Raw genomic sequence first — 12378 nt, 5'->3', positions numbered from 1 at the left:
CTATCGTGACCTACAATTGAAGGCGAATAAAAGGCGAAAACTCTCTATACCTCTTATGCACGCGTTCTCATCATGCTGGTACGCAGCGGCAGTGCCGCTTATACCACTGGCGGCTGCCGGGCATCCAACTGGAAGTAAATCACGAACAGAACATTGCTTTCGTGACGTCACTGGTGAGGTCCCCAAATAGAGGGAGAGGATAAGAACACGGGGTTGCCGCAGAAACTCTCCTTTCCCACTTCGCATGCAAGCAGAGCAAAAGCGTATTCCGCTCGTGCCTTCTTTGAGGTCCTCTTGGAGTTTAGGCGATGCGGCCATTCATAAAATTTTAACCATTTCGTTAGTTTTATTAGTGTGTTCTGAAGCGGCAAAAGTTAAGCTGAACAATTTCTCAGTAATACGAAACTCGATCACCACAAATAAAGTGAGCTTTTTCATTGCACATTTTCAATTAAAAAACAGACACTCACATATTGTGGAAGTGTCAATCTATCAAATCACATTTAATTAACAACATACATATGAACATAATGTGTAAACATTGAACCAAGAATATCCAATACACAGCGAAAATTATCAACAATCACGAGTACGACACGCCGCCTTTGACTCGATCACATTTGTTTTGATGGCGCACATAACTTTCTTGCAGACCTTAACTACCAAACGAGACTGAAGTCTAGAAGCAGGGAGAGGCTCGAAGTGATCATAAATTATTCAAGAGAACGTCGATGGCAACTGTGTTTCAGCCTGTTGACTTGTCTTCCGCCCCACCGCGGTGGTCCAGTGGCTAAGGTACTCGGCAGCTGACCCGCAGGTCGCGGGATCGAATTCCAGCTGCGGCGGCTGCATTTCCGATAGAGGCGGAAATGTTGTTGACCCGTGTGCTCAGATCTGGGTGCACGTTGAAGAACACCAGGTGGTCGAAAATTTCGGAGCCCTCTAACACGGCGTCTGTCATAATCATATATATGGTGGTTTTGGGACGTTAAACCCCAAAAATCTATCAATAACAAAGTTCACTTATCCGCACGTTGGCTGATAAGCGAAGCATTTCTAGAAGCATTTAGTCCATCAAATGCACTCGAACAACAATATTGGAAGTAAAGACTCACAAAGTTTCAAACCACAGCTACATGAATTTCATGAACAGGAAGGAGTCCATAATTACTGGACATCATTCGAACTGCATGCCAAAAGTAAAAGAAGAAAAAACTATGTAGCCGTGCCAACACATATTAAAGCCTTTCATTAAACGCATTTTGTCAACAGCAGCTTGGCTGCCATCTCGAACAGTAAGTCTAGTGGCAATGCACTTCTGCCAGTTCAGTTAGGCTTGCAGAAAACTGGGTTTACTCATGTACTCATGCTAAACCATAACTGCTCAAATAATGGATCCAAATGGTTTTGCTCACCCGTTGCCACTAGGAAACCTGAAAAACCTTCTTTGACCTGGAAATCCCCGGGTTCACACCGCAGAGCCACAAAAAACATGCGTTGACCTATTTAGCCATCTTCCTCGAATGTTCACCGCGGCTTCCGTTCTCTGCCCGCCACAACTTGCTGTGTTTCACGCATTAGATACGCCAACCGAGTGAGATAACTGAGCGTGATCCAACTTGTATCATGACTGAGCGAGTGGCGAGAAGGAGTGGAGAGAAGGCGCTAGCGGAGGCAAGCGCTACGAACTCAACTCAACCACTTCCCACGCTTCGCCCGACTTAAAATTTACAAAATAGGAAATAAAAAAAGACATAAACAAAATAAAACTTCTTCACAGTGGTGCAAGGTTTTGTTTTTTGTATAATTTCTTTTTTGTATAAGCTTGTGAAAGCAAACCAAACGCGAGCATCCGCATTTAGGATCTTAGGGTGCCCGGCAACCGCTATGAACGTGCATAGCAGTTGCTATGCGCGTGCAAACCGAAACTAGCACTGAGTTCCCAGGGCGTCGGTGAAGCTCAAGCATCCTCCAATTTTCTGTATATGATGTCTGCCGAGTGTCGGAGTATGACTGCACCTAAATGTTTTATCATGTGAACAACAGCAATATAATAATAATAATAATAATAATAATAATAATAATAATAATAATAATAATAATAATAATAATAATAATAATAATAATAATAATAATAATATAACAATAATTGGCAGCTGGTCCACGAAGTGAATGCTGATGATGGAGCGAAGCTATTGGTCATCAGCCCCATAACATCTACAGTGATGTCCACGACCTATATAAAGTACGCCCAGATGGATGGACGGACGGTTGGACGGCCAGATGATCCTATAGAGTGCGGTCTATTTCAATATCATATGCACGCTGTAAACCCTCTGTGTAAGTATATACAGGGTGTCCCACGTAACTTTAGCCAGAGCTTATAAATATGTCGGAACACGTAATTACGACGCTACCAAATGCATGCTGCTCACCGTTGCTTGGAGTTAGGCTATTTTTTGTTTTCAAATATTGTTTAGTTAGATCTGTTTATTTACCTAACTTTTGAAGGAGCGAAGAGGGATGAAAAATTCAATGAGAAAGTTGTAGATCGGTTTTCAAAGCGTCCAAATAGATAGTTTTGAACTGTATATCTGTTAAGTATTAGTGTTTTCTGCCAATTACAAATACCCGCAAAATGCAAAAAAATACCACGTAACAAACTCGCTCGCGCGTCAGTGCGCACGATGATTATTCAACGTTCCGCGTACAAACGACACGCTTCTCTCGCACCGGTTGTTGACAGTGATAAGCAGTCACAGTGGTTATCGTTTTTGTGTCCGATAGCAAAACGTGTTCATCGTAAAAGCCACCACCATCGTTGCTGCCCTGCCGAGACAGCACAATGGGGCAAATGCTATGTTCGTTCGTACGCGGAACGTTAGGGAGCACTAGAATCAATGTGCGCACTGGCGCACGAGCGGGTTTGTCACGTTGGTATTTTTTGTGTTTTGCGGACGTTTGTAATCAGCAGAAAAATACTAATACCTAACAGATATAAAGCTCAAAACTATCTACTTGGACGATTTGCAAACCAATCTACAACTTTCTCATTGAACTTTTTTATATATCTTCGTTTCTTGAAAAGTTAGTAAATTAAACATATCTAATTAAACAATATTTGAAAACACGAAAAATAGTCTGCCTAACTCCCGGCAACGGTGAGCAACATGCATTTGGCCGCGTCGTAATCGCGTGCGCAGGCATATTTTTAAACTCTGGCTAAAGTTACCTGGAACACCCTGTAAAACACCTCTGTTTCGTTTCCATAATAATAATAATAATATTAATAATAATAATAATAATAATAATAATAATAATAATTGTGAATAAATGTGACGCGTCAAAACCAAGACTTGAATAAAAGACACGCCGTATTCGAGGGATCTGGCAATCCGACTTTTCCATTTTCTTGCGCTGCTCTATGGCGTTTTGGTGGGGTTTTTTAGCGGCCGGGAGAACTAGCATTTCTAGGACGAAGGCCTGCAGCACTAAGAGTTGCTTCGCGACTTTTCCGCTAGAGAAGGGTGCATGCACCACGGCATCGTTGAAAAGGCGGATTCCATCGGTTGTTTTTTACGTGCAGTGACATCGCAAAGTACACTGACCTCAAGCATATTGCTTCCATCGTGATAGGACCACTGCGACTGAGATAAAACCAGAGTTTTTCGGATTGATAGCCGAGTGTAGCCTCCATGATTAGCTCTGGCAGCACACCGGGAATCTGCGTGTTGGAGGAGCTAATCGAGGAGGTCACGAGCGGAGCACCGTAACTAAAGCGTACCAACGTAACAAACGCTTTGATAATTTATCATGCTGGGTGCAGAACCGTAGCCATGGCAGTTTTCTGTACCTACAGAACGTCCTAGAATCGATTACGAAATTTGTCGACCTCTCAAACTCAAGAGCGTAACTTAAAAAGTCATCCACATCTTCGATCCAGCTAATTTCAAGTGCGTGGCACACTATCATAAATAGACATGGTAATATGAGCTATCTTCATCATCAAGAGCACAAGCGTACCATTCATCTCGACCCATCGAGCTGTCACAAAAAGACGTTATCAAAATCGTCTTAGCTAATGAATAGCCGAACGAAAAAATAACTCACTCAGCGAAAAAAATAGTTTGATTACCTTTCATTTGCCGAGGTAAAGCTGAAGTTAGTGAACACATATAGTTATGATACACAGTATAGAACAAATTCGTTCATTCATTTACATACACGAATATATTGTCCATAGATGGATCGCATCAGAGCAGTTGCGAAGGTGACTGAGTTCACGGGAAAAGCTTAAAAGTACGAAAACATACACCATTGGACCTCTGCTCTCCTCAGACCGCTTGAATAACATAGGCGGGCCCTGTTGCTAAAGCACAAAGACAGGTACTTCATGCAATGTCACGAGCTATCACCTCCGTCACGTTTCTCCTTATTGTCACGCATGACGCCGCTGCTCTTCGACCCCTCCGTGACATCGTGAGTAATGGAAGCAGCGACATCTGGCCGTTTTGTCGACGACATATTTGCGCCCGAACGATGTCGATCGCCAACAGTCGTGGGCCCACGCCGCGTGCGCGTCACATACGTAAATGTTGAAGCCGAATTTCCGATGCTTCCCAAGAGCGGAGTGGCCGCCAAACGTTCTCTCGTAACGACGTTGCGTTTTGCCACATTCCGCCGACCGATTGCCCCCGCAGCAGCAACCTTTCTGTCATGATGCTGAGTGCTGTTGGCCTTCCGGGGATTCATGGCTATTACGATGACCGGCCGTAGCTTCACCAGCGGTAGAGAGCTATTACGATTATCTGTTCGTGGCTGTTTGTGCACACTTGAGCGTTTCTTCCCGCGCAGCGTTCGATACACATTGCTATGGACGATCGCTGTAGTACGGCTGTGTCTTGGCAGCATTAGTGTGGCATTCGCTCGTGAAATCTCACTTCTGTATCTTTCTGCGTGACGTCCATATTTATAATTAGTCCTGGATATGGCCACTTTAGTGACTGCTTTGTACCGTGTGCTACCAGGACCTTTGGTAGTCGTCGACGCGTTGCGTCCCACCGAGACAAGTGACCTTTTCGGTGACACATTTTTGCGGGCCTCCTTGAGGGGCACTCTAAGATGTGTGGTATACACGCGAACGTCAACCAAGCCCCTACGCTTGCCTAAAATGGGTCTTTGCGTCCAGACGCCTTTCGGCGTCGTCAGAAGCGACGTACCTATCATTGTCTTCACTTTCCTTCTTGGACGACTTGCGCGCGGGTGCTTCTTCGATGTCACCACCACAGGCGCCATGGTTGAAAACGACCTAATAACGGTGCCGTTCTCAATGTAAATGTGGTGCGTGCGCCCTCTATTTGCTGCTACAGACATCTGGAGCACGTCACGCCTTTCGGGGACAATAGAGCCAACTTCAGACCAATCAATATCGTCGTTTGGGTAAGTCGTCTCCTCAGCTTCATCAATCTCTTGCGGCTCTACCGGTGTATTGTCGGTGCTTTTCGCAGTCGTGGGCTTTGTTGCAAGCGGTTCAGTGTTTAATGAGTCTTTGGAGAAGGAATACACTTCTCTGGAAGCCTTATGAAAACTGACAGTTTCCCTGCTGATGGAAGGTCCATTGTCGCCCTTGTATCTCGTCGCAAGCGCTATCTTTACGCCTGATACACCAGTAGTGGCGTGCCCATCGCCAACTTGAGCGGTATTCTCAAGTTTCCGTTTTACGTCCTCCCAGTCGCTTTGCAACGTGCTGTAACGGAGTCTCGGTCCTACTTTTCTTGCTCCTGGGTTCTGCGAAGGTGGTCGGCTTCCCCTACCAATTAATTTTGTGTCTTTAATATGATCTTTGGTAGTGATTCTTATTGATGTGCCACTAAATATTTTCTGTTGCGTTGTAAAAGTTACCATTTTTTCTTCTTCGTCACTAATAGAAGAAATATCGTCGTCTTCAGCTTCGCCGTATTTCACTACCCACGCAGCCGTTGTGGAACTGCTTCTTTCGTCTGAATTGGCGTCGGTCTTGAACGGCTCCTCTTCACTGCCTCCCTGCGTGTATATAGGCGGGCCCTTCGGCGTCACGTGAAACCCGGTCATCCGCTTCCCTTTGCGAGTTCGGACATCCCGAGGTACTCTCTCCGACGGGTCAGCCCCTATGTATGTGGTAACTCGCGTCGACGCTGAATGCGCGTTGTCGCGAATGTCAGCGTCGTCATGAGCTGCTTCTATATCGGCAGGATCATTACCTGTCCCGGTTACGTCCTCGTTTGGGTACGGTGGTTTCATTTCACCAGCGCCTCCAACACTCGAATGAGCGTTGGTAACCCCTTCGGGGAAGACAGTTTCTGGGAATCTTTGATCGGTGCTAAAAGGTTCAGCGTCTTCTCGGACACCGTCATCGCTTTCAGGAGCCCCAGCGTCCTCATTTCTTTTTGCAGGGGATTCATCGCGACCTCGACCACCCCCGTCGTAATCGGAAGATACACTTTCGGGCTCACGCTCGGAAACAGCCTCGGTGATGGACGATTCGCTAGCACCTTCCATGGGTGGATCAAGTGAATCGCGTCCCTGCTTGGGCGGAGATGTTTCGGCATCGTAATCCGGCTCTTCCGCTCGAATCTCGTGGCCCACATCACGAGGGTTGGCAGCCGTAGCTTCGGTTCGCGCTTCGCCGCTAGAAAGACGCTCGTCGTCACTCTGGTCTCCAATGTCCCTCTCGGCAGGCTCATAATTGGTGCCTTGATGCGAGACGATGCGCGTCTGATCACGTGGTACTGTGCCAGTGACGTCTTCTGTGCTCGTTGACGCGTCACTTGTCGCTGCGTTGAAGTTCGTTTCGACGGCATCGATCTCGCGCGCGGACTCGTCCTCTCCATAGTTGTTCGAGACGCCTTCTTCGGCAGCAGTCACCGTAGAAGATACAACTTGCGAACGTGGACCAGCGTCGTCCTCACCTCGGACGCTGTCGTCTTGCCCACGTGACCCGTATTCGGCGTTCGGTTCTGAGGTATTATTGTCCTGCCTTGATTTCGTCGCATACGGACTTTCCGTAGCAAATGGCTCTCCTTCTGCTTTCGTCCAAGGGACGGGGTTGGCGGCCTCCGTAACCTTTTCCGTTGTGGAAGAGGATGGCTCAGTATCGCCAACAGCCGGAGCAACAGGCTGCACGACGTCATTTTCTGGACCGCTATTAGGCATCGACGTATCGTTGATGAGTTGATTAGTAAATGTGATGTCCTCTTCCGCTGTCGAAGTTCTGGTTAGGTTAGATTCGAGGACTGTATACCAGCGTGGAGTGTACGGGCCCTTGCTTTTTGGGGACACTGTAGCCTTGGGCCTTCCTGCAAAGAAAAAAAATATTTTCAGAACAGGTTTCTTTCCAATAATATATTGTATGCTTTTATAACCTTAAGTGTGTTCGTAAGTAAATTTATGCCTAGAGATGCCGTAATAGTAACGAACAATTGGCATGAATACAGTTGTGGTGCACGCGCACCTAGGAACAACACTACGAAACCACGTGTTGACTAGCTCAACTTGGAGCACAAGGCTGCCAGATTACGTGAGGGACCGCTCTTTTTTTAAATGGTCGATGGGCTTTTGAGATCACACCCCACCTTGTTTTTTCAGGCCTCATAATGTGATTGATTGATTGATTGATTTATATGTGGGGTTTAACGTCCCAAAATCACCATATGATTATGAGAGACGCCATAGTGGAGGGCTCCGGAAACTTCGACAACTTGGGGTTCTTTAACGTGCACCCAAATCTGAGCACACGGGCCTAAAATATTTCCGCTTCCATCGGAAATGCAGCCGCCCCAGCCGGGATTCGATCCCGCAACCTGTGGGTCAGCAGCCGAGTACCTAATACATAAGTTACTAGACCACCACGGCAGGGCCATGTCTCTTAGTCTAGCAGCAACCTAAACACCAGATATCTTCACAAAATTTTGGAACGACGTCGTCCTTTTTTTTAAACTCTTCATCTTTGTCTGAGACTTCGTCTTTCTACGTGCCTTAATGTTGTCCCGAAGTTTCTGCTGGCGCTCTATATGACGTTGTTCCACTTTCTCAGTTCGTGAATCCCACATTTTGTGCTGGTCTGGTGCCTCTTCTCGCACTGTTTCAGCGATGTCTTCATCAAAGATATGGTCACCTCTCACCTTGATCTCTTCTTTTTTGTCCAGAGCCCAGAGACATTTTCGCTTCTCCTTAGCCCTTTTCTCGCGGCTGTTACGGTAGAAGGCAGCCGCCTCCTGTGATGTCTTTTCCGCTTTCATGTAGCTCGCAGCAGCTAACCTTCCTTGACTCGGCTTGTGTCACTTATTCTGGGTTGGCTTAGCAGGTCGTTTGGTGGCTTGTTTCTTGGCCTTGCGCTCATCTTATCCCGAGAGACTCAATCTTACAGCTGAGAGGCCGTCGGGGCTCATCCAGAGAACTGACACGTTTTAGTGCGGCTGAGTGCATGCTTCTGATGGCTTCCTTTTGTTTCTCTGTTTTCCATTCACCGGCTTGCAGTAGCTGGCTGTCTGGCAAAGTTCTGGGTCCAGCCATCCCATCTTGACGCTTGAGTCTTTAGCATGAAGCTCTCGATATCGTCTTTGAATGTAATCGTCGTCTTCTTTGCTGTATCTATGCAGGCGACATGCGTATGATGATACATTTGAAAGGAAAAAATCAGTGGAGTGGTCAGTACCTTCGGAAATCGCCACGTCATTGTTATCAGTGTCAAAAACTTCTACATGCTGGTGCGATTCCAATGTGGTATCATTCGAGCAAAGGTGCGCTTGGTTTGGTTCATGTGGCATCACGTTAGGTTTCAGGAATAACCAAGGTTTCAGGAATAACCATGTGGTCTGTGGGTTGTGTGGCAACAGCGAAAACGGCGAAAAGGCTGTAGAAAAAGTTGCCTGTGTAAAAAAAAAGCGTAGAGCTATTGGACAGCACAACAGCATTAGACATTCTTGGCAACGGCTTCTCCAGGCATCACATAGCAACACTCGTGTGGAATAATGAATTTCTGTCGCATGAGGTGGTCTTATAATAACCTCTGCGGGAGCAGCTTCAAACCAGTCCTCTCCGAGAATCAAAGATAAATGGTTTCTAGCCAGAACTAGAACTTCAAGCACTGCAGAAATAGGCCCCACAGTGATGTGAGTACATAACGTACCAACTGGTATGACGGCGGCACCACCACTTACAACAGATATTGGAGGCTTAGACTATAGTAACAGGTGCGCAGATACCACAATACTCAGCGAAAGAATTGTGTGTTTGGAACCACTATATGGAAATGCGTCAACAGGGCCTATATAGGTGCAATGTCGACTGGAGTTACGGCACACTGCACAAATGGTTCTTCGAGCGGCTCTGAAGCTTCACAGCAGGCCATGGAAGGAAGACTCGCTTGCTGGCTTGTAGCATTGCATTTGGGACCAGGACACTTGGATGCAAGATGACCAGTCTGGCGACAACGATAGCATGTGGCATTGCTTAGGTCGTCTCCGGGCGATAAGCAGGTGCGCCATTTTTAGAGCTGATTGTGGAGTAACGACTTTCTTATTCTTCCAATGGTAACGAGGAAATGCTTAATGAGACTGGTGACTGAGCCGGATTGATTGGTGAAGAAAATCTGTTGTTCATAATACCCATCTGCTGCAAAGGCATGAGAGGCACTCGTGACGTTGATGTTGACTGCAATGAACGGCTGACTAGAAAAAAACAGAAGCATGCTCTAAAGTTTGGTTGAGTAGGGTGACGATGGCAAGAAACGCGCTCACAGTTGGTGGCCGTTGTGCAGCGATACTTGCTGCCAAGTGTGCGTCGTGCACACCCTGTAAGGCATATTTAATTTTCTGGGGATCTGTCAGTAGGACGGGAATTCTTGAAATTGCGCGAAGTTTCAGCAAAGAGTAGTCAACGAGGCTCTCACTGGGTGACTGGACACGTCTGGTGACTATAGGCTGCCACTGCAAGAGCGTGTGTCCCCAAACTGGCTCTCGAACGCAGTCTTGAAATTTCCCCACGTGTTGAAACAGTTTTCTGTCACGCGCTTCCAATCTGCAGCATGGCCACAGAGTGCTATAGCGAGGAGAGTAGATGGTGTATATGGCACCAAATCTTGGGTATTCTCGAGCTCTTCAAACCACTGGTGTGCTGAAATGCTACCATCACCATTAAAGGTTGGCAGTGAAACCGAGAGGTCAGCCAACGTAGTGACTTGAAGTGGAAACGCCGACCGTTGTGACAACGTCAAAAACTGCGCTGGAAGGTCATTCAGCACTTGCGTATTAAAAAATGACTTCGCAGCTGTCGAGTCGGGCCCACCAGACGGTTGACGGCTGTGGCGACGTCATGAAGCAAGCGCTCAATTATTTCTTCCTTCGAGCCAGTCGTCTGCAGGTTGCGGCGCGAAAGTTCATGGCGTATGAAGCTCGTTGTAAACCCGTGGAGGTCTTCCGCAGTGGCCTCATTCCAGCTTATAAGCGGCATTGTGGTCGATGGCCAGGCGGGCAAGATCGAAGAAGGCTTAGGGCAGGCAAAGGCAGTGAGGCGGGCAGCCAGCACAAAACGCCTACTCGCCCGAAAAAACGAGTGACTCCGGTTTCCTCAGCATGGTTCGTCGATGACTGCGCCAAATGTGAGGACTCGGCGACGTAGACAAGACGATTTTATGGCGAAAACGACTTTAAGAAACAGGAGCTATGGCATCAATACAGTTGTGGTGCACGCGCACCTAGGAACAACACTACGAAACTGCGCCTCGACTAGCTCAACTTGGAGCGCAAGGCTGCGAGATTACGTGAGGTTTCAGAATTGTAAGCCCACGCAAATTATCGTAGGGCTGGTAACTCAGTCTTCTATCTGGAAGCGATAATATATCCGCTGCACACAGGGTGTCGCTGGAGCGGACGTTTCGACAAGCGCAGTTTTCATCAAGTGTGCTTGTCGAAGTGTTGGCTTTAACATCATGTTTTCCAAAAGAAAAAGTTCATCACTTAAAGATTCCTTGTTTTCCTGAGCTTCTACCACATTTTGATTCTCTTATCTCGTAAATCTGCCACCCTAAACTTTGAAAGTCATCTGAATACCAAAAATTATTTTCAAGAATGTCATATTATGCAGCAGCGACGAGGCTGTCGACATACTGATGCTACACATCTATATGCTAAAGGATACCGAAGTAGCAGACTTGCCTTTGCTCACAAGAGCCTTGGCTGCACCATGCCGGCTGGTACTCGTGTCGGTGTTCCAGCCTGAAAACACCGTGTATAGCACAAATACCGTAACACCCACGGCGCCCACTGTAAGGGCGGCGACGAACACGGCGGTGACAATAGTACTCCGGCCTGTACGACTTTCTGTGAAAATCAATGACGAGGTATCCATTCGCGAAGGAGTACCGTGGCGAATGCGAAAAGAAAAAAAAATCTGATGATGATAGTTCCAGTATTTCGCACGAAGCTCCATTATGATCACGATGATCATAAGGTACGTCACCGGCTCACACCCTCCCTGATGGGTTGGCAAAAAAACAATTGCAATGAACGCGTTTCATTTGTATGGCTGTTGAGACATTTTAGAAAAATTAACATCCTCAAAAAAAATTTACGAATTTAGTCACTCATGTCCACTGGACGACGATGAAGATGTATGTTAAGAAGTATTTCGGAGCTTACTCAACACGAACAACTGTTGCTTAAACGTGTTGGAGACGAGACAGAGAAGCAGGTAAGTTAGATACATTATAATATAATACCTGCAGTATCACGCATTCCATGTCACACACGAAGACTGCAGCTCTCATCAACTGGGACACTCTATGGATGACATGTACATAGGGTGTGTTCCAAAACTTACCTTAGACGGCTAAATAGACAGCTAAATGGACGGCGGCCATCTTAAGTCTCATTCCAATTCTCACGTAGCCGGCAAAATAGACAGCTTCGAGAAGACAGCTTCGTGACAAATATGATGCAGGCTACTTTGCTGTCTAAACAAGATGGCGACTCAGTGAATCACGCATATAGATAGAATCTCACCGGAGTTGTCGTCTGCACACAAGCAAACGCTTCCTCGGACGTTCAATGTGAGTAACGCTTATTTGTTTTTGATTTCAACACGAAATACACCAGAAAGTACAACTGTTCCGCTTGTTTATTTTTTACTTTTTCTTCTCGATGCGAGGTGGCGCATTGTCGCGTAAAAGCCGTCAAGACGTGTTCCCGTTGTCGGGCATCATGGGCTCGGTGCCGTCTTCTAAGCAGTCTGCGTAGACTGTATACGTACTGTCTAAAAATTGGAACACTGCCATTGTTGTTGTTCACCTAGTGTCTGTGGCTCATACCCATTGCGGGGGATCAGCCAATAATTGTGAGGTGT

General features: G+C 46.7%; 1 protein-coding gene across 1 annotated transcript in view; it reads right to left on the bottom strand.

The window, feature by feature from the left end:
- Positions 1-1580, bottom strand: part of LOC142817795 (uncharacterized) — a 65049-nt gene extending 63469 nt beyond the window's left edge. Inside the window, exon 1 of the mRNA XM_075895521.1 lies at positions 1416-1580. The gene's annotated coding sequence lies outside the window, so the exon portion shown is untranslated. The remainder of the gene's footprint in view (positions 1-1415) is intronic.
- Positions 1581-12378: the final 10798 nt, after the last annotated feature.

Source organism: Rhipicephalus microplus, chromosome 5 (assembly GCF_043290135.1).
Source record: "Rhipicephalus microplus isolate Deutch F79 chromosome 5, USDA_Rmic, whole genome shotgun sequence".
Lineage (NCBI taxonomy): Eukaryota > Metazoa > Arthropoda > Arachnida > Ixodida > Ixodidae > Rhipicephalus > Rhipicephalus microplus.
Note: the sequence above shows the minus strand (reverse complement) of the source record. Positions and strands in the feature narration are given on the sequence as shown.